At 39.9% G+C, this 27,954-nt stretch overlaps 1 protein-coding gene across 1 annotated transcript in view; it reads left to right on the forward strand.

Annotated features, from left to right (window-relative positions):
* Window positions 1-27,954, forward strand: part of RASGEF1B (RasGEF domain family member 1B) — a 632,849-nt gene that overhangs the window by 158,706 nt on the left and 446,189 nt on the right. The window lies entirely within an intron of this gene.

The raw sequence follows: 27,954 nt of genomic DNA on the forward strand, positions 1-27,954 counted from the left end.
ATTTTCTCCCATTATGTAGGTTTTCTGTTTATACTGTTGGTATTTTCTTTTTTCTGTGCAGAAGCTCTTTAGTTTAATTAGGTACCAATTGTTTGTTTTTGTTTGTTGCAATTGCTTTTGAGGACTTAGTCAAAGTTCTTTCCCAAGGCCAATGTCCAGAATGGTGTTTCCTGTTTTTATGTAGGATTCTTACAGTTTAAGATTTTACATTTAAATATTCAATTCATCTTGAGCTAATTTTTGTTTCTGGTAAAAGGTAGGTGTCCAGTTTCATTCTTCTGCATATGGCTAGCCAGCTATCCCAGCACCATTTATGGAATAGGAAGTTCTTTCTCCATTGCTTATTTTTGTTGATGTTGTTGAAGATCAGATGGGTGTAGGTGTGCAGCTTTAATTCTGGGTTCTGTATTCTATTCCATTGGTCTATGTGTCTGTTTTTGTACCAGTACCATGCTGTTTTGGTTATTGTAGCCTTATAATGTAGTTCGAAGTCAGATAATGTGATTCCTCCAGCTTTGTTCTTTTTGCTTAGAATATCTTTGGCTATTCAGGCTCTTTTTTGTTCCATATGAATTTTAGAATAGTTTTTTTCTAATTCTTTAAAAAATGACATTGGTCATTTGGTAAGAATAGCATTGAAGCTGTAGTTTGCTTTGGGCAGCAGGGACATTTTAATGATATTGATTCTTCTAGTCCATGAGCACAGAATGGTTTTCCATTATATCATCTATGATTTCTTTCAGCAGTGATCTGTAGTTTTTATAGACATCTTTCACTCCCTTGGTTAGATGTATTCTTAGATAATTTATTTTTTTGTGTGTGGCTATTGTAAATGGGATTACATTCTTGATTTAGCTCTCAGCTTCAACATTATTGGTGTATAGAAACGCTGCTGATTTTTGTAGATTGTTTTTGTAACCTGAAATTTTACAGAAGTCAGTTATCAGTTCAAGGAGCTTTTTGGCAGAGTTGTTAGAGTTTTTTAAGTATAGAATCATACCGTCAGTGAAGAGAGATAGTTTGACTTCCTTTTCGTATTTGGATGCCCTTTATTTCCTTCTCTTGCCTGATTGCTCTGGCTAGGACTTCTAATATTATGTCAAATAGGAGTTGTGAGAGTGAACATTCTTGTAAAAATAATTTTCTTTTGAAAATTTAGTGCAAATCTGCTAAGAGAAATTACATATTATCACTGTGAAACGTTGATTGTCTTGTAGTCTTACCCCATCCTAGTGGAGCTAGATGGAATGGAATTATTACAAACTTGTCTCATAAACCAAAGGGAATAAGAACCAGGACACTGGGGAAAGGAGATCAAAGGAATGTAAGGGCTCTTGGTCATGGGAAAACAAGAGAAGGGAAGGAAAGGGAAGGGAGAAGTGAGGAAAGCAAATGGAGCTGTGATGGGCCACCGAGATTTTCCTTTCAGAACTGAATTACTCAGTCTCCAGATGCTAACAGTGCATTGGCTGCTGAAGGCTTACAGCTGAGTCCTCTCTCAGAAGTTGCCCTTGCTTGAAGGGAGCTGCTTAGCCCAAGGTTACAACCCTTCTCTAATCAAGTTGGCACTGCCAGGACTCATTGTAGGCATTACTGAAGGGCCATCCCAGCTTGGTAGTTCCTTGTGGAGTTGGCTGAAGCTTCTGTTGCAATCAAGTGCAACTTCTCCTTCTGCCCATGCCTGTTTCTCTTACCCTTCACAGCTGTGGTTCTTCAAGCACTTCTCTATAAAGTTCCTGAATGCAAATCTCCATCTTAGAGTCTGTTTCCTGGAGAACTGGACCTATGAGAATACAGAAGGGAAAGGAAGAGAAGGGAAAGTAAGGAAAGTAAAAGGAAGGGGCGAGAACCCAAAGGAGAGGGGATTTTTCCCTGTGGACTGTCATATGCAGTCATTCCTGAAGGCATCTAAATTGAAAGACCCCTTCCTGTTAACCTCCAGGAAAATTACTCAGAAGAGTTAGACAGACGACTCCAACTTGAAGTAAAGGACTCTTTGTACCTTCTTCTGGATTCCCTTGATGTGCTTGCTCAGCTAACATTGAGATTATTTAATAACAGATTATTCTGCTCACCTTCCACTATAAGGGTTAGTACTAGGTTTAGGTAGTTATTCTGTATACAGTCTGCTTTGTTACAAAATCTGTTTTCTCCATCCTCTCCCTGCTCTGCACCATAGTCGAACTTAACCAGCCCTGCTCCAAACAGAACAACACTGTATGTGCAGAAGAAAATGTATTTGTTAGAAGAAAAGGAAAAAAGTCTACTTATAGCTTCTATAGTGAGGAGGTTTCACCAAGAGGCCTTATGCTTCTCTCTCCTGCTAGTAGGATATGGAAGTGGGTTTCACGGTCTTCCATACCAAGCATAGAGTGGGCCTGCAAAAGTTATATTTTAAAATAAATTATACTGGCCCTGTAATCAGTATGGTCTTATGAGCTGGGGTGGGAGGGATTTGCTGGAAACACGACTCTGAGACTGGGGAATGTGGGGCCCCATGGACTACAAATCCACATCTTCATACATGTCTGCTTAAAACCATTCACCTTCAGGCATTCTCAGTTAGCTTTATCTATTTGCTGCCATTTATGGAATTGTTTCCTAACAGGAGCTCCCACTTGAAGGATACCGTTAATATTCTACGATTTGCTTCTATTTCAAGAAATTCTGTTTTTTTGTGTGTGGGTTTGCCACGATGAGATTCAATTTCCCTGATAGATGTGTGTTTTCTGGCCTCCCTTGTGTGATTAATTCAGAGGAAGCATTTATCTGTTGTGATCTAAATGTGTATTTGTTTTACCCTGAGCCTACAAGACAGTTACAAATGTTGTCTTGCCTGCAACCATAGGCTTAGAAATGCAGTTGTCACAATGAAAGCCAGAAAGCATGTGACTTCTGGGCTCTATGCTGACACTTGACTAGCTGCATACATGCAGAAGCCAGAAAGTGGAAAACTTTTTACTGGCAATGATGAATGATTTTCTGCCCTGCAGAACTGGCAATGGACTTTGCTTCGACTTTAATTTGACCCAGAGTTTTCCTGTAAGTATTCAGAGTAACATGACTGTCTCACTTCCCTACAATACTATATGCCTGAGGAAACTCCAACAATATCAATTGTATGGAAGTGCCCTGACTTCTCCCACCTGCCTCAGGGTTCTCATGGACTCTAAAAGCTCTGATGGGCCTCAGTATCGGAGACAGACTCTGAGACTGAATGGATCTGAGCAAGTAGCTCATCCTGTGTTGAGGACCTGGGATAGGGCTGTTGCTTGCAAAGGAAAATTCAGGGATGGAGCAGCTCCATTGATATCCTCGGGAAGGTGGGGCTCCATGGACTACAAAGCCATATCCTCATACATATCTGCTTAAAACCCAGTAGCCCTCTGCTGTCATGTGCTTAACATTCATAACAGATTCTTTACTGCTTTCAGGGCCAGGCCAAATAAAGTTCTGAAGGCAAAGATGATAATGAAAAATACTGGTAACTGTCCCATCTTTGTTATTAAAGCTGAAAAAAATACGACTTAGATGGTACCCTTCATAGTGACAACCCTGAGTATCTAATGCTATCTTGAGATGGTTCCTCAGGGAGCAGTTTTATGTCATTTTCTTGTAACTGTCACTCTAATGTGCTGAAGTGAAGTTTTATTGTCATTTGCATATTCTGAAAGTTTACTGAATTTTAAAAATGTGTGCCTGAGAAATAGCTTGTCTTGATATATTTAGGAACTTGGATTTTTTTTTTCCTGGTTGGAAATGCCACAAACCTGGCTGCTACATTGATCATTTATTTAGTATAGCTTTATGTGGAGTTAGTCCAAAGAGTTAGGATTTAAAAAGGTATGCTTTTAAAAGTCATCATTCCCATTCACAGTAAAATAAAGGAGTCATACGTGTAAGAAAATACTCAGAGTCTAGAATTCCCAGTATAACGCTGTGGATTAAGTGCTGTAAGAGCAGGGAAGAAAGTGAAGGGGAGCATTGACCATGTCAGCTTGAGGTACTTTCACGGTGGGAGTGGCATTTAAAGTAGTTTTTGAAGGAATAAGTAGGAGTTTGGAGGAGGAAGAATGATAGCAAAGACCACTCCAGACAAGGGACAAAGTATGAAAAGGCAAGAGATACAACACAGGGGGAGGATGCTTGTGGATCTGAAGTGTTCTGTGGCCAAGAAAGTACATAGAGATTGTAAAGAAGCTGTATATGATTGCCTGAGGGATTTACAACAGGCACGTGGGGCCATGGGAGGCTTTTAGGCCGGAGAATGAGAGTGGGCAATAGTCAAATACTACATAGGGTAAGGTGACTGCACCTTTAAGAACCACCAGTGAGGGACTCGAACCACCAGTGAGGAGCAAGAAGGGAGGTGTGAGGTCCTAACTTCCTGATTCACTGGCTTCCTGCAGGCTCCAGGGTTCTTCCTGTCCTGGTGCAGGAGGTATGGTTCTACTTTCAGCATTGGAGAGAGGAGATTTTTAGATCACAGGAAAGGATGTGTGATGATGGGAGCTGTTCCTGGAAGCTTAGCTTAGTTTATGCCGTTTTCTTTAGTGATTGTGTTAAGCATTTAATACCTGGCAATAAAATATTGTTTTGCTTAAACTAGCTATCATAGTGTCTGTCATCTACAACTGGACCCAAAATGATACAGCATCCCACCAGGCCTGCAGGCTGAGCTAGGAAGCCAAGAAAGAGACAGCTGAGTTTTGTCAGACTTGATGAGTGGGGAGTAGGAACCAGGGCACAAATACAAGTGGAGATGGCTCATAGCCAGGCAGGAAGACAAGTGAAACTAGGTGGAGACAGAGCTGGGGAGGGTGGGAATGCCTCCTGGCACTGGGAGTCTTTGTGAAGATAAGGGTTGCTTTCACTGGATGTCAATAGGTGAGGCATACCTTGGCATTAATAAGGAAAACATGCCAATAGTTTTGTGAGCCCCCCAATATGCTATTACTGTGGTAACATTTAAATCTGAGTCACAGAGGGCAGTAAAGCATGACTGAAAAATTAAATGAACCTATTTTACTTTATTTATTTTATTTTGAGACAGGGTCTTACTATGTCACCCTGGCTGGAGTACAGTGGCACAACCATGGCTTACTGCAGCCTTGACTTCCCCAGACTCAGGTGATCCTCCCACCTTAGCCTCCTGAGTAGTTGGGAGTACAGGTGCATGTCCCCACGCCCAGATATTTTTTTTTTTTGTATTTTTTTGTAGAGACAGGGTTTTGCCATGTTGCCCAGGCTGCTCTTCAACTCCTGAGCTCAAGTGATCCACCTGCCTTGGCCTCCCAGTCCGAAGAGCTAGGATTACAGGCAGGAACCACAATGTCCGGCCCCTCTTTCAGACATTTAGTAAAAATTTTTTTGTGTATGTGATGAGAAATAGAAAAAAACAAAGATGCAGAGAGATGCTAGTTTGCCAGTGTGCTAGGCAGTTGCTAGATTCACTCACCAAGTCCATCCTCAACGAGCTGACTGATCTTTGCAAGACATGGTCCTTTAAGGTTCACTTGCATTTGAAACTGCAAATGTTAAATTCATAAATACTAATGGTCTGTGTTTTGTGTGTTAATTGTAGGCTTGTTTTTTAGTTAAACTAATAGATTTGAAAGTAAATCTGCCAGACAAATACTTTTCTTTTTAGGTACTTCGTGTGTTGGTTGGAAGCTTGTTATTTAAAAAATACCTGATAACTAAGTTATTAGTCATATAGCCTTAATAGTCTATGGATAAAATTGAAGTCATTTCATTATTAATGTTTCATTTACAAAGCCCTTAGTGGCTATCTTTTGCCTCGAGTATTTCAGATTTTCCTTAGTTTCCCTCATTTAAAGCTAACAAAGACCTGGATTTGTATAGAAGCAAATATTTTTTCTAGAATTTGGTCAGATAATTAGAAAGTAGACATATTGCTTCTGTCCTTCCAGTTGGGTTTTATATTTGGGTAGTTTATCAGAAATTACAAATTGAAGACTGATGGTGGTTCTAAATGTGTTTTATTTGCATGACTTCTATATGATGCTTGAATTAGTTGCCAACAGTAAAAATTGAGAGATCTTACCAGAAAGCCCAGGTTTCCCAGCAACCCGGGTGCTCATCTGGCTGGAGCTGAGTAGCCCTGATCCCATTGGAAGGACATGGCACGCCACCTCCAGGTGGCCCCAGCCTGTGCGCTGCCCGTTTCCCTCATTTACATTGCCTGCCTGACTCCTGTGGGCATTGAAGCTTATGACCCAAGTTATGCCTTATGATTGAATAAATAAAAATTGTCACCTATAACTGGAATACAGGGTCCTCTGAAAAATCATGATGTTAAGAATATCCAACTATTGGTTATTAAAACTGTATTTGTAATGTAATCTTCCTTGTGAAAAAAAATTTTTTTTCAATTCATGGTCTGAGCTATGCAGAGTTTGAAGATTCACCAAGTATAACCTATACTACATTACCATTATTCTTTTTATTCAGTATTCACTGAGCACCAACTTGGAAAAAAAAATTTGTAATCAGGGCATTTATTTGATCCCTCCTGTGATCCTCCAAATTGCTTATTTATTCCATCATTTAGGCTTCTCTATCTTCGCCGTGTTCTTGGGCGACCTGGTTCTGCTCTATTTCCTTCTCTTTTCTCCAGTGCATTGTTTGGTGCACTAATATCTGTATCATCTTTTTTCTCATTCTTTTGGCTTGAAAAATGTATCTTTTAGTAATGAAGTGTATGCCTACAAAATAAGCATAAAACCTATAGCCCCTATTTTGGTAAAATATTCAAAGAAAGCCAATATAACTCCTCTAATTTACATTAAAAAATTAAATGCATCTATGCATTCATTTATTCAGCAGATACTTGTTGAGTACCTCATGTGTGCCTGATGTTCCTAGATCTGAATGGTGCCATAGTGAGTAAAAAAGAACAAGATCCAGCCACATCCTAGTGGGGAGACAGGCACTGAATGAGCATATTGGAGTGTCATGTCAGGCAGTGACAGTGCCATGAAGAACCATGATGCAGGGTAAGGTGATGGAGTCACATGGGTACCGCCTTAGGTGGGCTAGGAAAGTAAGGCAACATTTGAGCAGAGACCTGAATGAAGTAAGGGGATGAGGCATGTGGATGTTTGTTGGATGCTTTCCTGGCTATGGGAACAGATCTTACAAGGGCCCTGAGAAAGGATGTTCGTGGTGTTTTCTGGAAGATCCTGAAGGCAAGTGTGGCTATAAGTTAAGTAGGATTTATAGACCTTGTAGCCCATGAAAATGACTGGGTTTCACTTTAATTGTGATGGGAAATCATATAAAATATGTTTGTTTGTTCGTTTACAAAGTGTGATATACTGAGGAGCAGAGCAGGCCACGGAGAATGCCTGACCAGTGGTGGGATTATTCCTGAAATCACGTTCAGGTCTCATATGATTGAGGTGGTACACCGCTTGACTATAACTATGGCCAGTTGTTCTGCTCCTGCCCTGCCAGTGCCTCCAGGCTCCTTCCCTTCTCCTTGACCACCCCTAACTCCCTCCTGCTGGTGCAGGGTATTCCTTAGAGAGTGTAACACAGTGCAAAAGCATTGCGTGCAGGCTTGTCATACATTTGTGATTTGTGATGTACTTGCATTGGTGCTCATTTGAGCCTTCTGGGAGAATGTGGATTCCAGGAACAATGAATGTGTGATGTAAGCAATATGAATATCTGAATGTTCACTCAGGGATGCATCTGCATTTATTGGAACTGACAGCAGAAGTCCTGGCTTGGCAGCATTCTGTTCAAAATCCTCCAGGTGCACATTTGGATGGGTATGCATTTATTCACGTGCATCCATTAGGACAGGTAATTTTGATAGAAAAACTAATTTGTGATACCCCATTGACCAAATGGCAAAAGCATTTACTTTCCCATACTCCAGAGCATCTCAGTAATGGTATAACTGTTTGGAATTATCATTCTCATGTTAAGGACTTTATTACTTTTCCTCTTGTAATGCCTTATCATAAGGACACTGATTTATCTGTTTTTCTAGTAGAGAAGGTGGTCCACCACTAACTTCTAACTAAAGCCCACTGATAAGTGTTCCCATGTCAAATGTTCATTTTCATCTTAAGTTAGAAAGATTATTATAGTTTTGATTTGTTCCTGTTTTCACTTTGGCATGATTTTTAACTCCAAGTAATACTGCAGCATGGTTCAGAACGTTCCCTCATCTCCTGTGTCTCTGCCCCTTAGTCACAATACGCGAGGCATCCTGGCTTTCTTGTTTCCAGTCTCAGTTTTTGAACTTGCTGTTTGCCTGAGCACTCTTTTACAACATGTCCACATGGCTCTGTCCCTCACTTCCTAAAAGTTTCTGCTCAAAGTTTAGCTTATGATTGAAGCCTTTTCTGACCATCTTTTGTTAAATACTCCACCTATCTCAAACCCAAGGCCTGACACTGATCTCTTTTATTCTGCATTACTTTTTTCTGTAGCAGTTATCACCCCCAGCATGCTGTTTATCTGCTTGGTTACTTGCTTATTGCCTCCCTCACTGGAGTATGAGCTCCATGAGAGCAAGAACTTTGTTGTGATCATTGCTCTCTCCCTAGTTCCTAGAACAGTGTTCCTCACAAAGGAGTCACTCAATAGTCTTAAAAATGAACAATGATGACTGGATGTGGTGGCTCATGACAGTAATCCCAGCACTTTGGGAGGCCGAGGCGGGTGGATCACCTGAGATCAGGAGTTCGAGACCAGCATGGTGAAACCCTGTCTGTACTAAAAATACAAAAATTAGCCAGGCGTGGTGGCGCATGCCTGTAATCCCATCTACTCGGGAGGCTGAGGCAGGAGAATCACTTGAACCCAGGAGATGGAGGTTGCAGTGACCCGAGATTGCACCATTGCACTCCAGCCTGGGCGACAGAGTGAGACTCCATCTCAAAAAAAAAAAAAAGAACTATGCTGATAAATGGCTGATGAAGTCAAAGTCAAGTTCTAGACCTCTGTTAGTATCATATTTTCACCAAATGAGCTACTTTCCATGGAGTAGCTCCATCAAAAGCCCAAAGTAAGTAATCCTTCTAGCCAAGTGTTTGCACAGGCCATTTTTCTTTGGGTATTGGGCTGATTTTTTTTTTTTTTTGAGACAGAGTCTCGCACTTTCGCCTAGGCTGGAGTGCAGTGGTGTGATCTCTGCTTACTGCAAGCTCCACCTCCTGGGTTCACGCCATTCTCCTGCCTCAGCCTCCCGAGTAGCGGGGACCACAGGCACCCGCCACCATGCCTGGCTAATTTTTTGTATTTTTAGTAGAGACAGGGTTTCACCGTGTTAGCCTCCTGACTTCGTGATCCGCCTGCCTCGGCCTCCCAAAGTGCTGGAATTACAGGCGTGAGCCACCGTGCCTGGCCTGATTTTTCTTTGGAGAGAGGAATTTGCAAGTGTTGGTCCTTACTAACAGACTGTATTGGAGTGAGTCTCTGAATCCTTGTTCTTCAAAGTGTGGTCCGTGGGAGCCATCTTATTGCCATTGCCTGGGAGCTTGTTGAAAATGCAGGATATCAAGGCCCACCCAACCTACTTAATCTGAAATTGCACTTTAATGCAGGTGATTCCTATGCATAAAGTTTGAGAAGGACAGTGCTAAATCACCTGACTTTGACCTAGAAATCAGAAGATATCTTCTATTTCATTTAACCCTGTTTTGGAAATCATCATTAGTAAAGGGGCTAACTTAAATACTTGATATTCTTTTTTTTTTCAAGTTGAAAGTGAATATGGATTTTGAGTTAGTCACTTAATCTCTTCTTAAATTCCTTTTCTCTATGAGGAGGCAGTGGTCTAAAGTATTTGTGTGTGTATGTATGTGTGGGGTATGCCTTCCAGACCCAAGCCAGAGCAGATCTGTGGATATCTTCAGTCCCACTTTCCCCTCTCCATTTCCTAACTAGAGTTTTCCAGGACCCTGTAGAGCCACAGATGGAGAAATTGACCTTCTCAGGAAAATGGCGATAGCATTCTATTTGAAGAGAGTCATCCAATGCCCTCATTCCCAGAAAGAATCCCAACTGATGTGTTAGTTGGATTGGAAAAAAAAATTATTTAAGCCCTTACTCTTGTGTCAGATACTATTCTGTGTGCTTATAAATTTATCTAACAATAACTTGGTAAGATGAAAGTGATGCTATCGTCATCCTCATTTAAAAGTTATGGAAACCAACTCTTGAAAGGGATCAGTCATTTGTCAAGCTTACACAGTTTAAGTAAAGAAGCTGGGATTGCAACCCAGGTGGTCTGGTCCCAGGGCCGGAGTCTTCCCTATTTTTGAGGGAAGATCTTGCAATTTTACTAGTACCTGCTAGAGAGAAATATGGATTAAATGTTGGTAGCAGGAAATTGCAGGCACTTCAATGGGACTCATTTGAAAGGCAAAAGTATAAAATACTGAATTTTGATCTGAATTATCAAGCATTCTTTATTCCCTTTGAGGCTCATAGTTTAACCTTTTGTTATGCAAAGCTGCCAGTGTGATTTTTCCAATGCAGAAACTGTCCGGAATGATTAACAAGTGGTATTTATTATTCACTGTAACTACACTAACAAGTAGAATAAGTTGAGGTTGTTAAAATTGCTCTCAAACCACCTTCAGGCAATCATTAGCATGCATGCAAGAGGAGGCCGCCCAAAATAGTAATTCCAGTGACTTGATGAGGGGAAGAGGAGGGGAGTGGGAGAAGGAACCAATGTGTGTTTAACACCTTTTATGTGTGAGGCCTGTTCTGGGTGTCTTACATACATTATCTTATTTAATCTTCACAACACATGAATTAGGTAGTATTATTTCCTCTGCTTTACAAAAGAGGAAAGAGCGAGGTTTAGAGCTAACTACTAACCAATGGAGGCAGGATTTCATACAGGATTACCTAACCTCAAAGCTCATCTGTTTCCCAACTTAGCATTTTGAAGAAAAACAAGGAAATATTTTAACAGAAACAGATCAACATATTTATTTTTAAAATAAACATTTCCCCACCCTAGTTAAAATAATGCTGTTCTCTTTCTCTCCAAGCTCAGATTAGTTGACAATGGTAATAGAAGTAAATTAAAAAAAAAAAAAAGATTAGTAGTTTCCAAAGATATCATTGTCTGAAAAATACAAGAGTAGTGAAAAATTGATATATCTGTATTCAGATACATAATCTATTACATGTCCAGGTCTAATAAATTACCCGTTTGTTCACTTTATTTGAAGGAGGGGTTGGCTTTGCTTGGAGATATAAATATATACATGGCTTCAGCTACTTCCCAAGCATCGTACTCCATGGCTTGTGTGCGTTGATCTGTGCAGTAAACACAGGCGGCAGGAAGTCTACCCTAAGTCTTCATTCTAGTGATTTCCTTTGCTGGATGCAGTTGCCCTAATGCTGGTGAATTCTCCAAATTAAAAATCCACGCTGATTTTACCTGTCCTTGTTTTCGTTTCCTACAAAGACAAATCAGATTTTGATTCAAATAGCCTAGCCATCCCTATAAGGCAGAATTTCTTGACATATTTCCAGGCGTGTTGAAGGTCTGCAAAGGAGAGGAGAATCTCTTTTCACTTCAAAATGCATACTGTTTTTCACATTCCAAAAGGAAGGCAGCTGGGGCTCTCAGTCACCGTGGAAGCAGGCTGGCTTTCTGCATTTTTGCAAAGTGGCTTTTGTAGCCTTTAATGAGGCAGCAACCCCAGAAATTGCTAGAGAATCAGCATATTGAATGTCTTTCCCCTATTCCCAGTTCAAGTGGCTTCTCCAGTTTAAAATTAAGGACTTCCTGGAAGTCCTCAAGACGACTCATTCTTATGCTGCATCTTCATGTGGCCTTCCTTACATAGGGATCTTACATTCTAGTAATTTGGGGCATCATTTTTGAATGTGGAGTTATCAAAGCTTACAGACTGATCATTTTAATTTGAATAACCTTTGCAGTGTCTGGTACAAAATGAAAAGGGAGGGCAATCATGTCTCCTGTGCCTTTTCCCTATCCTGGGCTTCTTAAAATCCGTCCAGTTATTCTCTAGTGACAATATTTTTCAGCTTCCTGAGGCAGCCAGCAAAACTCTGATGTAAAAGGATTTGTCATTTTGATTCTAGTTGAAATGAAGCATTTTGTACAGTACATGAAAAAATATAGAAGTCTTTTCAGTGAATGAACAGCCTATTATCCATAGCAAAACTACAGTGTTTTATGTCTGTCTGAGAATTACTGATTACAGCAACAGTCCAGGCAGGAAGCGACTAAGCTGCTGCTGAATTGTTGTGGCCTGAAAATAGATGGGAGCTTTATTTTTTTTTTTTTAGAACACTTTCAATTGGTGCCATGGTCTCCATTTTCTAAAGTATAAATAAGATCTTTGGTTAGAAATCCTGAGGGTAAAAGGCAGCTACATAAATGCAGGAGACATTCTATGACTGCCTGGTCAATTTTGGAGTTGGAAGGGAATGATGGATAACTGATTTATTCCACTAATGACAAAGCTTGCCTCTCTGAAACCTGTTTACCTTCATGGGATGATCTATCAGCATTTCCCAGCTGCATCTGTGACAACCAATTTGAAATGAAGATCAGTACCATTTATGACTAATATGTCTTGATTTGGGGGAAGAAAACAAAGAAGTCTTTTATGGAGACTTACTACAGATTCAGTATTCAGACATCATGACCACCAAGGTTCACGCTTGTCTTTTTGTTTCTTGGTACAAAAATTCTAAGTACAGGAGAGGAAGACAAGAAAAAAGATGTTATCACAGAAAGCATTGTTTGATATTCTGAGAAATTTGTAGTAATCATAATCACGTGGAGTGCTTCATGTTCTTGCACTCAGGGTCTGCTTCATGGGCTCATGACCTGTGTGGTCACACAGAGCTGGCTCTCAGAAGGTTGCACTTGGTTTAATGCTCTGCTGTTGTCTTCTTAAAATAGTTGATCATGTTTGAACAAGGGATGCTCTGTGTTTATTTTGCCCTAAGCTCCACAAATTATATAGACAGTGCCCCTTGTAGTTTAGAATTAAAAGATGGGTAATGTGAGGACTCTGACCAAATATTCCAATCTCTAGTTGATTACCAATTGAGATTGCTTTCCTTTTTCATTCTTATTCTGTTTTTCTCCTTCTGTTCTTTCCATACAGACAGAAAATTTATATAATGTATAGTTGAGACAGTCTGAGCTGAGGTCATTCCTCATTTACTTGCTGTGTGACCTTGAGCAAGTGACTTTATTTTCCCAAGCCTTCGTTTAATTACTAATGAAGTGGGAATGATAATAGCATCTAACTCACAGAGTGGCTGTGAGGAGTAAATTAGATAATGCTTATAAAACATCTAGCGTAATACCTGACCATGGTAAGCACTCAGTAAATAAGAGCTATAAATTTTCTTTTACTCCAAGATTTGGAGACATCCACATATCTCTAACATTTTAATAAAAAAATTTTCAAACATACAGAAAAATTAAAGAATTTTATAGTGAACACTCATATCCATGTCCTAGATTCTGCCATGAATATTTGTTACTTTTTTTTTTTTTTTTTTTGAGATGAGGTTTCGCTCTTGTTGCCCAGGCTGGAGTGCAATGGTGCAATCTCGGCTCACCACAACCTTTGCCTCCTGGGTTCAAGTGATTCTCCTGCCTCAGCCTCCCGAGTAGCTGGGATTACAGGTATGTGCTACCATGCCCGGCTAATTTTGTATTTTTAGTAGAGACAGAGTTTTTCTATGTTGGTTAGGCTGGTCTTGAACTCCTGACCTCAGATTATCAGCCCGCCTTGGCCTTCCAAGGTGCTGGGATTACAGGTGTGAGCCACTGTACCCAGCAATATTTGTTACATTTTTTTCTTTCGTGGTAATGCAGTGAAATACCCAAATCTTCAGTGTATTTTTGCTAAGCTTGGACAAATGCTTGTACTCATTTAACCCGAATTCCTATTAAGTTACAGTCTTAGCTTGGGGTGTTATAACAAAGTATCATAGACTAGGAGGCTTATAAACAACAGAAATTTATTTCTCAAAGTTGTGGAGACTGGAAATCTGAGATCAGGGTGCCAGCTTGGTCAGATTCTGGTGAGGGCCCACTTCCTGGTTGCAGACTGCAGATTTCTGGTTGCATCTTCAAATGATACAAAGAGAAAACTAGCTACCCTTTTTCTTATAAGGCCCCTAATCCCATTCATGAGTGTTTCACCCTCATGACCTAATTACCTTCCAAATTACCACCTCCAAACACCATCTGTTAATGAAACCACTGAAAGGATTTTTTTTTTTTTTTCAAAAAGAGTATTCCAGCAAGCAGTTTACAAACCGGGGCGAGGCAGCCTTTGCTACAAAACAAAGACAGGTGAGAACAAAGAGAAGAGTTGTCCTTTATGGAAAACATTACCGCCCAGTTTCTTACTCCAGTTGGCTATGCAAATGAGGGATGCAAACTTGTTTAGTTCTGATTGGTTGACATTAAGATTGAATGTAGGTAACAGTTTCTGATTGGTTGACATTAAGATTGAATGCAGGTAACAGTCTATTGGTTAAGTTCAGGTGGCTAAATGAGACTTTCCAGGGGAGAATGTCACAGGATCCTTAGGGTGTTTACTTACCTAGCAGGAAACCTCTGTGGCTGGTGGTGCCTTTGCCTGAGTTTTTTTTTATTTTTATTTTTATTTATTTATTTATTTTTTTGAGACAGGGTTTCATTCTGTTGCCCAGGCTGGAGTGCAGTGGCACAATCTTAGCTCCCTGCAACCTCTGCTTCCCAGGTTCAAGCAAGTCTCATGCCTCAGCCTCCCAAGTAACTGGGATTACAGGTGCACACCACCATGCCTGGTTAATTTTTGTATTTTTAGTAGAGATGGAGATTCACCATATTGGCCAGGCTGGTCTTGAACTCCTGAACTCAAGTGATCCACCTGCTTCGGTCTCCCAAAGTGCTGGGATCACAGGGATGACCCACCACACCCAGCCTGCCTTTGCCTGAGTTTTGCTTGGGCCTGCTGGGGTCATTCCACCCACTTAGCCCAACAGGCTGTGCTTCGCTTGCACTACTGGTCCAGATTCTATGCCTGCCAAGGGTGAGCCAGGCATGTAGTGTGGTAGGGGGTGTGTAACTGAGTGAGTGTGGGGTCCAGCCAATGCACACAGCCAGGTGCACCAGCTAGATCTGGGATGGCAGCTCCAGGCACCAGCACAGATGCTGGCTCTGTGCAAGGCTGCAGTTGGACCAGATGTATTGCAAGTAGCTTCCGCTGCAGGCACCAACATCTGGACAAGGAGACCATTGTGGCATCCAAAAGCTTGGAGACACCAGGAACTGCAGAGCCCCAAAGAGAGTGTTACAGAATGTCACAGCCTCGGTCTGGGGAGCCCCAAGGTCTGGGCTCCTAGAAGGGCCACAGCCCTTCTCTTCTTGTTGTTGCCTGCAACATGGCAAGCGGGGGGTATGTTTCAGCCCTGTTCATGTTACAGCTCTTTCAGTCCTGCCATTTGGCAGGTCCCAAGTTCATGTCCCATGTCCAGGAATAATGAGATATGTGGATAACTGGAGGGTGAGAGAGGAGCTTCACTGAGCAACAGAACAGCTCTCAGGAGACTCAAAGTGAATAGCTTCTTTCTGCAGACAGGTTGTCCTGACAAGTGTTCAGTTCTCAGCAGAGAGGAGACCCATGGTGGGTAGCTCCTTTCCATGGGCAGGTTGTCTTGAAGAGTTGAGGAGACCTGAAGTGGGTAGCTCCTTCTTGTAGCTGGTAGTCCCTATGTCTGTCCAAGCCTGGCTGAGTCCAGGGTTTTTATGGGCTCACAGGGAGGAGGTGCATGCTGATTAATCCATGGTCCTGGAAAAAGCACCATACGTTTTCACTCCAGGCTGTGGAATCCACTTAGAACTGGCAGCCTGGCCCCCAGGCTTCAGGCCATTCTTGGCTAGAAGGTGGAGTTCCACCAGGGACCCATCCCTTTCTGCCCAGGAACCTGTCTGCCTCCTCGTGTCAACATGTTGCCTCCTTGTGTCAATATGCTGTCCATAGTGCTCAGGCTGTTTGTGCTGAGGGGTGCCTGCAGGCCTACACTGAGCTGCCCTTAGCATCCCCCATCTGGCTTCCCTCCCATGCTCATCGGTGCCCAAAGTCTGGAGGGGGCTAAGGCTCAGGGGGCTGGCATGTCAGTGCTGCCCCAAGTGTGTGGACACCTGGCTGGGTTGTGACAGTGCTTGGTCCTGGCCACAACCTTGCTACACACCAGACTGGGCGCTGGGAGCAGGGAAAGGCCAGGGAGTGGGAGCAGGCACCTCTGAGCCTGTGGGAGCCAGGGGCTTCCTGGGCCCCCCAAGAGAGCAGGGGTGCCCAGGTCTGCAGCTGCGGCTGGGCAGCTGCAGCTGCACCCAGGAGCATGGGGCTCCCACCCCACCAACTCAGTAGATGGTGGGGCTGCTGCCTGTTCCCGGCCCATGCCAGCTCCATGGAGTGAACAGCCCTGGCTGCACCTCCCCCACTGCAGCTGGCATCCCCACAGCAGCTGCTCCAGACAGGCCACCACTGCCATCAATTTGTTCAGGTGGCATAAACGGGAACCCACAGCTATGGAAGTCTCTAAGTTACACAAGTGTGTGGTTTTCTCAGGAATGCAGAGTGTGTGTGTGACATCTAGTCAGCAGGTGGCCACTTGCTTCCATTTTGAATTTAGGCCCAGTTAGCCACTCAGGGTTCAACTTGAAGGACTGGCCATTTCAGGATTCATACATCACATTGGGGATTAGATTTCAACATATGGAGATAAAAACACACAGTTCCTAACAGTTACAGAACTTTATCATTACCCCTAGATACTCTCATGCTCCTTCTCAGTCAATCCCACCCCACTCTTCACCCACAGAGGCAGCTACTACTCTGTTTTTTTTTTTTTAGGTTAGTTTTGCTTGCTGTATGACTTCATATAAATGTAATCATATACTATATACTCTTCGTGCAGCTTGTTTTACTCAGCATGTTTTTGAGATTCATCCTTATTAGTGAGTGTTCAGCAGTACATTTGATTTTATGGCTGAAAACTACTTCATGCATAACTGTCCCACAGTATGTTTTACCATTCTCCTGTTGATGGACACCTGGGCTCTTTTCAGATTTGGGCTATTATGAATATAGCCACTATGAACATTCTTGCAAAATTCTTTCTGCAGAAATCCTGGATCAGAGAGTAAGTAGTTTTATAAGAAATAATCATAAATTGTCCCAAAGTGGCTGTACCCAGTGGTGTGTTAGTAAATGCTTATCAACAGACTCCCCCTAAAAGAAGAAGACCAAGAAGAAGGAGGAGGAGGCAGTGGTGGCAATGATGATCACCACCACCAATACCAGATGCTAAATTGCCAATTCCGTCATGTAACTCCCACGATGGCCAATACCAAGCTTCCAATATGGAGTCATTGACGGCTGAGATGAGATGTAAGTAATTTTATCTTGAGAGCCAGGTGGATTCTGCACACCACTGCTTGTACTATTTTATATTCCCATTGACAGTATGTGAGCGTTCCCGTTGCTCTACATTCTTGCCAACACTTGGTTCTGTCAGTTCTTTTCATTTTCGCTATCTTGGTAGATGTTAGTAAATTTAAAATTTGGATTTCTATGGTTACTATGTTGAGCACTTTTTCATGTGCTTATTGGCCATTCATAGCCCTTCTATAGTGAAAAGATCTGTTGAAATCTTGCCCATTTTTTTATTGGGAAGGTTTGTCTAAGAAACATTTGTCTATCTCCAAGTACTGAAGATATTCTCCTACCTTTTCTTCTAAAAGCCTCATTATTTAACCTTTATGATTAGTATATAATCCATTTCAAATTAATATTTGTATTTGGTGTGAAGTAGAGGTCAAAGTTCATTTTCTGGCATGTGGATGACCAGTTTTTATAGCAACATTTGTTGTGACTTTTCTGCCCCCACTAGATTATCTTTGTCAAAAACTAAAGTCGTGGTTCTATTTTTTGTCTCCCTACTCTGTGGTATTGATTTGTTTGTTGATTATTATACTAGCGACATATTATCTTATTTACTATAGCTTAATAGTTAGTTTTGAAGTCAGGTAGTGTAAGTCCTCTAGCTTTGTTCTTTTCCAAGAATGCTTTGAATATTCCAGGCCCATTGCTTGCATTTTCTACTAATTTTGGTCTGAGAATGTAGCAGGTCATTTTTTTTAATATAATGACCTGTCTACTTTTGAAAGTTAAAAGTTCTTTTTAACATTTAGCATATTATGAATACCTTATAAATACTAAGAAATTTTCCAACACTGTGGCAAAATATTATTATATTTTATTTTGTACAAAGAGTAACTGGATCAGAGGGGTTAATTGGTAAATGCCATATGATTATTTGGTGAAGTAGAAGTCAGGTTTTCTGCTTTTAGGGACAGTGAATTCCGTTAGACTGTGCTGCCTGAGGCAATCAGTGTCAGTTCTCAATACGAGCAAGGTGCTAGATATTCTAGTGGCCTGCCATCAAGTGAAAGTCTCAGATTATTTCTGAAGTATAAATATGTGCCAGTAATTACCAGCTACTGTCAGTGACCTTTGTTGCTTTATCTAACTTGTATCATAGGTTGGGAAGAATGCTAGTGGACTATCCAAACAACATTCCCATTCTAAACATGCTGTTTGGATTCCATGTTGTAATCCCTTCTAAGAAATGTTAGAGCCTAAGGAAGCCAATTAATCACTATCTCTCTTCCTTTTAAATTGTGATCCACTTGAGGTATACATAGAAAACTTAGATAAGAATCAAACATTGACTATAATGCAGGCAAAGTTGATTCAGAATCTTATGTTCAAAGCGGGTTTCTGCTTTCTTATACCCTGGATTGAGCCCACTCACTTAGATGTAGACTATACAGCTAAATAATGAAAAGTCTTTCTACCCCTGAAAGGCCAGGATCTGTCCTGGGACGCATTCCCACAAAGAGGAGACAGAAATGGGGGAGAATGGATGTGATCTGTGTTCAGGCAGCTCTGAAAAGGAAGGAGCCTCAAGAGAACCTTGTCTAAACATGACATGGAATTTCTCCCCCTCCCATAGGGTGGAGCATCTAAGGGTAAGAAGAGAAGGCAGAGCAAAAGTTTCCTCTTAAAATGAGAGAGGTGGGCCCAAGGCAGAAGTGTCAGAAGAATCTCTGCTTGTCTCTTTCGGTCATGGGGACCCGACTCCCTGCCAGGGCAACCTACTTATTTTTAAACATCTCCTTTTGTGATAAAGTTCTTCCTTATTTTAAGTTGAAGCTGCTTCTTTGATATTCTACCTTTGGTTCTAGTTCTGTTTTCCTGACACTCATGGGATGAATCTACAAATTATTTTGGCAGAGTTGAAGTACTTGAGTATGTTGTTGTATCTTTATTCTCTGGCCTACATTTAGCAGTTCTTAACTTTCTTACATCTGAAATGTACACCTTGTATTCTTACCTGCCCTGTGTCCATTCCTCCATTCATGAACTTCTGAGCTCAAGTAGTCTGCTTGCCTCGGCCTCCCAAAGTGCTGGGATTACAGGCGTGAGCCATGATGCCCAACCCATTCCCCCCTTCTCTTTTATTTTAATAGCATCCAGTTTTTCTTTAGGGAATCTCTTCTTTCATTCCTGAACTGTTTAACTGGCTGGTGCTATGGTTTTAATGTTTGTATTCACTCCAAAATTCACATTGAAACTTAATCCTCAATGCAACAGTATTATGAGGTGAGACCTTTAGGAGGTGATTAGGCCATTGAGGGCTCCAACTCATGGATGGGATTAGCACTTGATAAAAGGATTGGAGAGACCTAGGTGAACCTCTTTTTTGTCTTTCCACCCCTTCTGCTATGTGAGGATAAAGTATTCAAGGCGCCATCTTGGAAGCAAGGACTGGGCCCTTACCAGACACTAAACCTGCCAGTGCCTTGGACCTTAGACTTCCCAGCCTCCATACTGTGAGAGATTAATTTGTGTTGTTTATAAAATACCCTGTCTCAGGTATTTTTTATTATAGCAGCACAGGCTAAGACAGATAGGATTAAATATTGCCTTTCTCATCTCCCTTTTCTCTGCCTCCAGGAGTAGGTACTTGATTTCATGGCCAGTCAGTGGATTTGAAACACCAGGGTCAGGAACTCACATGAACTTTGACTTCCAGGGAAATAGTTGCATTCTTTGAATATTTATCTTCTGCCATACTGCAACATCAAAGCCTTATGGAAACTCCAAATATTTTATTGATGCCAAGTTTGCATCCAGTCAATTTTCAGGAAGAATTAGACACTAGCCAAATAATTCTTCAGTTGTATCGACTTGCTGTCATTGAAATGACCTCTAGAATGACTGGAGAGAAATTTCTTGGCAGTTTATATCTGGATCCTCTGCCCCTTGGTTGCACACATATTGCTATGAATAAACAGGCAAGGTCCTTTCTGCCAGGTGTGATTGCCTCAGTGAAGCTGAACTGTTCTACTCAATAAAATAAAATGAAGCAATCTATACTTCCCTTTGGATTCCTACAAATTACAATGAATGATGAAGTTTTTATTTTGCCATCCTTATTTTCTATAATTAAGAATGAAATTTATTTAGTGAACTGTGCTGGCTACTTAGCGTTTCTGCATTACCCAAGGTAATTGTTACTTAGAGCCAGTTCTTTATTGCCTGCATTTAAAGGTTTATTTTTCTTTTGTTGTGGTTTCTTGGCGTTGCTCCTGGCAGGGCTGACAAATTAATAGGCATAAGGTACTATAAGTATTTGCAATTAAAACAAAGTGGTAATAAAGGCTACCTGTTCCAAGAAAGCTTTTCTTTCAAAAATCCTGCCGAAATCAATGCACATTGAGTATGAATTGTTCTCCGTGCTGTAGCTCCTTTTCCAAAATCATGTTTCAAACATTTTTCTGCTAATTCAAATAAGTAATAATTGCAAGCGGTAATCTTCAGCTTTGCCACATTTCCTTGATTGTTGTCAACTGTATTTTGAACAGATCTCTCTCATATGAACAAAGGGAGACAGAAACAATTGCACTTATTTTAGCCCCCACCCCACTTATTTAATTCAACAAATATTTATTAAATATGTCTTATGTAGTCAAAGCTGGAAATGTAGAGTTGCAAAGCTATAGACTATCCCCTTAAAGAGTCACAGTCCAGTAGACAGAGATAGAGATAATTGCTGAGTGATGTGATTCGTTTAACAGCAGAGCAATGTTGGAAGTACAAGGGAAGCTGTGATTAATTTCATCCTGAAAGGTAGAATGGGTAGTCTTTTGCAGACGTACTTTAAGGGATGAATAGAAGTTCTTCCTGAAAACAAGTGGGAAAATAATTTGTCAGGTGGAGGGAGGAACCTGTGCAAGGCAAGGCAGTGTCAAACAATCTTTCTCATTTTGGAAACTACAAGCAGTTTGGCGTTCCTGGAATATAAGGTATGAAGTGGAAGATCTGGAAGTCTAGGCTGAGTGATTATGTCATGAAAGAACCTGTGTTGGAATTTATCCACTGGGAATAAAATGATTTTTAAAGCAGAGAAGTGACATGATTATCAATATATTTGGGAAGACTGCTCTGGAAGTAATCTATGATCAGATATTACTTGCTAATTTTAAGGGAATGGGAATATGTGGTCAGTAGCCAATTATTTTTAAGTTGGGTCTAGGAAAGCATAAATAATTGAAATCCTTAGATGAAAATTATTTGGCATAATAAGTAAAAACTTGGTATCAGGCCTTGGGTCCTTATTCCATTGTCACTACGTAACTGTGACAAAAATAACTTCTCTGGGTCTTATTCCTCTTGTTTCCTTATCTGACCAATGAGGCAGTTGAACAAATTCTCTGTAGCCTCTTACAATGCTAATATTTTATAGATGTCACCCAGTAGATTCAGTTTCCTTCCCCATCATATTTTTTAAGAGAGCTTGAGTGGCAAGCAGGATTTTCTCCTGTCAATAAAGGGTAGGACATATTATATTCACTGATAATAGGATAGTTTATTTACCCTGATTAATAAAGAATTGCTGGGCCTCTTTTAAGGATCTTCCTCCCCACCCCTCACTGATACTATATATGCTTTGATAAATCTAAAATTTCGTATCTTGTATTCCAGCTGAAAGTTTAAAAGTCTGAGGAGATTTAAGGCAGAAATCATATTTTATTTATCTATGCAGCTCCATTATCCTTAGTGGATTTTCTTTCTAAAGAGGTAACTAGCAGAAATCTTTTTAGGCCCTTTTAATTGGCTTTCTCCATGCTTACCATATTTTCTATGCATCTACTTTTCTACTTAGTTTGAGGAATTGGAATTCTTTTTCATTTATCTCGAGGATTATAGACTTAACAGAAATGGCAATGAAATAGCTGTTCTGTGTTACCAGAATAGGTTGAAGAGTGGGCTTTTTTCTATAATGGTTTTCATCTGAAGTGAGAATAATGTAGTGTTGAAATAGTTGTTCCTAAGTCAAGGAGTTAGCCAATGCAAATTACCTCAGATAATCAAATACTTGGGAATTTTTTTATCCTGAGCATTAGAGTTTGTTATAAATCAGTTTCATTGGTATATGGATTAGGGTATACTCATGGTCCGATTGAGTCTTTTGAATTTAATGATATCAATTCTGATGTAACATACTTAACTTTTGATGTAAATAATACTTTTGGCTTTTAGCACCAATACAAAAGAGCAACGGCATATTGTATAAGGGCTGGAGATCTGTAAGTAGAGAGTCCTAGAAGGCACATAAAAACCATTGTTAAATTACCATAGTGATAAAAGGATTACAAAATTTTCTTTTTTAAAATTTATTTTCAATTTTTATGGATACATAGGTGTACATATTTATTGTGGTACATGAGATATTTTGATTCAGGCATACAATGCGTAATAATCACATCAGGGTAAATGGGATGTCCATCACCTCAAGCATTTCTCCTTTCCTTGTATTACAAACAATCCAATTATACTCTTTTAGTTATTTTAAAATGTAAAATAAGTTATTTACTGTAGTCACCCTATTGTGCTATCAAATAGCATATCTTATTCATTCTAACTATTTTCATACCCATTAACCATCTTCACTTCCCCTGCCCAGCTCCCATTATCCTTCCCAGCCTCTGGTAACTATCCTTCCACTCTCTATGTCCATGAGTTCAGTTGTTTTCATTTTTGCCTCCCATGGATGAGTGAGAATATGTGAAGTTTGTCTTTCTGTGCCTGGATTATTTCACTTAACATAATGTCCTCCAGGTCCATCCATGTTGTTGCAAATGACAGGATCTTATTTTTTTTATGGCTAAGCAATACTCCATTGTGTGTATATATCACATTTTCTTTATCCATTCTTCTGTTGATGAATACTTAGGTTGCTTCCAAATCTTGCTATTGTAAATAGTGCTACAGTAAACATGGGAGTGCAGATATCTCTTCCATATACTGATTTCTTTTGGGTATATACCTAGCAGTGGGATTGCTGGATCATATGAGATAGCTCTATTTTTAGTTTTTTGAGTAACCTCCAACTCCTCTCCATAGTGCTTTTACTAATTTACATTCCCACCAACAATGTACAAGGATTCCCTTTTCTCCACATTCTCACCAGCATTCATTATATCCTGTCTTTTGGATAAAAGATATTTTAACTAGGGTGAGATGATACGTAATTGTAGTTTTGATTTGCATTTGTCTGATGATTAATGATGTTGAGCATTTTTTCAGATACCTGTTGACCATTCGTATGTCTTCTTTTGAGAAATGTCTATTCGGGTCTTTTGTCCATTAAAAAAATTGGATTATTAGATTTTTTTTTCTATGGAGTTGTTTGAGCTCTTTGTATATTCTGGTTATTAATCCCTTGTCAGATGGATGGTTTACACATATTCTCTCCCATTCTGTGGGTTGTCTCTTTATTTATTGTTTCCTTTGCTGTACAGAAGATTTTTAACTTGATATAATTCCATTTGTCTATTTGTGCTTTGGTTGCCTGTGCTTATGGGGTATTACTCAAGAAATCTTTGCCCAGACCAATGTCCTGGAGAGTGTCCCCAATGTTTTCTTATAGTTGTTTCATAGTTTGAGGTCTTAGATTTAAATCTTTAATCCATTTTGATTTGATTTTTGTATATGGTGAGAGATATTGGGTCTAGTTTCATTCTACATATGGATATCCAGTTTTCCCTGCATCATTTATTAAAGACACTGTCCCTTTTCCAATGTATGTTCTTGGCACCTTTGTCCAAAATAAGTCAACTGTAAATGTATGGATTTATTTCTGGGTTCTCTATTCTGTTTCATTGGTCTACATGTCTGTTTTTATGCCACCCAGTACCATGCTGTTTTGTTACTGTAGTTCTGTAGCGTAATTTGAAGTCAAGTAATGTGATTCCTCCAGTTTTGTTCTTTTTGCTCAGGGTAGTTTTGATTATTGTGAGTGTTTGTGGTTTCATATAAATTTTAGGATTGTTCTTCTATTTATTTAAAAAATGTCATTGATATTTTGATAGCAATTGCATTGAATCTGTAGATTGCTTTGGGTAGTATGGACATTTTAATAATATTGTTTCTTCCAATCCATGAACATGGAATATCTTTCCCTTTATTTGGTATGTCTTCAATTTCTTTTATCAATGTTTTCTGGTTTTCATTGTAGAGACCTGTCACTTCTTTAAGTTTATTCCTAGGTATTTTATTTTACTTACAGCTATTGTAAATGGAATTACTTTCTTGGTTTATTTTTCAGATTATTTGCTGCTGGCATATAGAAATGCTACAGATTTTTGTACATTGATTTTGTATCCCGTAATTTTACAAATTTTTTTTTACCTGGTATAATAGTTTTTGGTGGAATCTTTAGTTTTTTTCAAAATATAATATTATTCATCTGCAAAGAAGGATAATTTTACCTCTTCCTTTTCAATTTAAATGCACTTTATTTCTTTTTCTTGTCTGACTGCTTTAGCCAGGGCTTCCACGACTATGTTGAATAACAGTGATTCAAGTGAGGATCCTTGTCTTGTTCCAGATCTTAGAGGAAGGGCTTTCAGTTTTTCCCCATTCAGTATGATACTAGTTAGGGGGTCTGTAATATATGACTTTTATTGTGTTAAGGCACATTCCTTCTATACTCAGTTTTTTGAGGGTTTTTATCAGGAAGGGGTGTTGAATTTTATCAAATGCTTTTTCAGCATCAATTGAAATGAATGTTTTTGTCCTTTATTCTGTCAATATGATATATCACATTGATTTGCATATGTTGAACCATCTTTGCATCCTTGGGATAAATCCCACTTGATCATAGTGAATAATCTTTCTAATGTGCTGCTGAATTCTGTTTGCTAGTGTTTTGTCGAGGATTTTTTGCATCAGTGTTCAGCAGGGATATTAGCCTGTGGTTTTCTTTTTTTGATTTTTTTTTTTTTTAATCATGGTAATACTAACCTTGTAGAATGAGTTTGGGAGTATTCCCTCCTACTCTAATTTTTCTGGAATAGTTTGAGTAGGATTGGCATCAGTTCTTTAAATGTTTGCTAACATTCAGCCATGAAGTCATTGGGTCCCAGACTTTTCTTTGCTGGGAGACTTTTTATTACAGCTTTGATATTGGTCTATTACTTGTTATTGGTCTATTCAGGTTTTGGATTTATTCATGGTTCAATCTTAGTAGTTTGTATGTGTCTAGGAATTCATGTTTCTTGTAGGTTTTCCACTTTATTGGCATGTAGTTGCTCATAGTAGCTTCTAATGATCCTTTGAATTTCTATGGTTTCAGTTGTAATATTTCTGTTTTCATCTCTGATTTTATATTTTTGTATTGTTTCTCTCTCTTTTTTTTTTTTTTTGCTAGTCTGGCTAAAGCTTTGTCAGTTTTCCTTCTTAGGCGCCAAACTTCTCTGGCTGAATATCAGCATGGGGACATCCCTATGTGTTGGTAATCTCTAGCTAATTTAGCAGTAGTCCAGAGACTCCACATTCAGTCAAAATGGCTCGTGTCTGTTCCCAACCAACAGAGAACCAGTCCTGAGTTTCTCCCTTCAGGGAAGTGGGTTCCCCTCTAGCCCAAGGCAGGTCCAGAAATGCTGTCCAGGAGCTAAGGACTGGAATCAGGGACCCCAGGAGCCCACTTGGTGCTCTCTTCCTCTGTGGCTGAGCTGGTTCCCAAGCTGCAAAACAAAGTCCCTTTTATTCTTCCTTCTTCTTTTCTCAAGGTGAAGGGACCTCTCCCATAGCCATCACAGCTGGGAGTGTGCTGGGACACACCTGAAGCCAGCACAGCTCTGAGTCTTACCCAAGGCCCATACGAGTACTGTCTGCCTACCACCGGTGATTATTTAGAACTTAAGGGCTTTTTAGTCAGCAGATGATGGATTCTGCCAGAACTGAGTCCTTGCCTTCAAGGCAGTTGGTTCCCTTCTGAGCCAGGGTGTCTAGAAATACTGTCCAAGAGCTAGGGCCTGGAATGGGGGCCACAGGACTCTACCCTATTCTAGTGCCTATTTCTACTGTGGCTGAGCTGTTATCCAAGTTGCAAAACAAAGTCCTCTTTACATTACCCTCTCTTCTTATCAAGCCAATGGAAGGAATTGCTCCCAGAGCTGTGTTTACATAAGGCTTAATGAAAGAAAACAACCACAGATTCTTCCTATCTTCATGCAGATTTGCATAGTTTGCATATGATTTGCATAATTTAATGTCAAGTGAAGAGAATCTTCAGTCTTTGCAACTTTCTTACCAGTGTCTTTTACTCTTTATTTTTTCCTCCAAATAACTCTGTGTTTCTTGATTTACTTGCTCTTTAGTTTCCAGGATAAAACAACTATAGTGGTAAGAAATCCAGTCTTCACTTTGTCTAATAATATTCCTTTTATCTGTGCACGTTTCAATGATCAGTTGGCTTAAAAGTTGTTGTTTTTCTTATTATACTAGGCTTTTGGGTGTGTATCTGCTTACTGAAGTATATGGCATAAAGTCGTAGTGCAATTGACTTTATTTACTTGGAAGAGTAATAAGTGGCTTCCTTTTATGGAAAACATGGTGTATTTTTAAAGTGTGAGGCAGTAGAATATGGCAACTAAGAACATGGATGCTAGATCCAGAATGACTGGATGTGAACCCCAGCTCTGCCACTTATTGGTTATATAAGCTTGGGCAATTACTAAGCTCACTATGTTCAATAGTGATAATAAACTCTATCTTCTTACAGAGTTGTTGTAAAAATTAAATGAGTTCATTCATTTTAAAAACCTTAAGTCAAAGTGTTAAAAAATATTAGATATTATCATTATTTGGGGTCCCCACTAATGCTTTTTTCAACTTGATACCAGAAAGGGAGATGGAAGAGGCATCTGAAAAATCAGTATTTTTTAATGTTGAAGAAAGCTCTAGATAGTTAAATATAACTATGTAAAACTAAGCTGCCTTTAAATTAATCTCTGCACTTAGTCACTTAAAAACAAGCAAAAAACACAAAGCCCCACTTAATATCCTATTAAAAAGTGCTTAAAACAATAAAAAAATTACAAGTTTCTTAAAAATTCCTTTAAAATGCCCATAGTCTCTTTTATACAGTACAAAGCAGGAAATAAAAATCTTTTCCCCATCTCTGTTTCTTTCAATTCTATATTTTATCAAGAGATGAAATAATAATGTCCCTTATGAGAAATAGCATCCTAGATTCAATGAAATAGGATATCTCACGTGACACACTGAGGAGGACTTCTCACATGCCTTTCTCAAAGAAGGGCACTGAGGAATCACAAAACATCCACCTCAAAGGACGCCTCCACCATAAAACATCCCAGTTGGCTCTTGTCTCTCACACTGTCTTCTCTGGATCTCTTCTCTCCTCTCCTCACCTACCTCCTATTCTTTCTTCTTCCCCTAGTACAGATTACATTAGCTGTTATGATTCTTCTTGTTCTTCAACTCATCCTGTACCTCAAATCGATGCAACAAAAGACCCAGGCCT

The sequence above is a fragment of the Hylobates moloch genome, unplaced genomic scaffold, assembly GCF_009828535.3.
Source record: "Hylobates moloch isolate HMO894 unplaced genomic scaffold, HMol_V3 SCAFFOLD_2, whole genome shotgun sequence".
NCBI lineage: Eukaryota > Metazoa > Chordata > Mammalia > Primates > Hylobatidae > Hylobates > Hylobates moloch.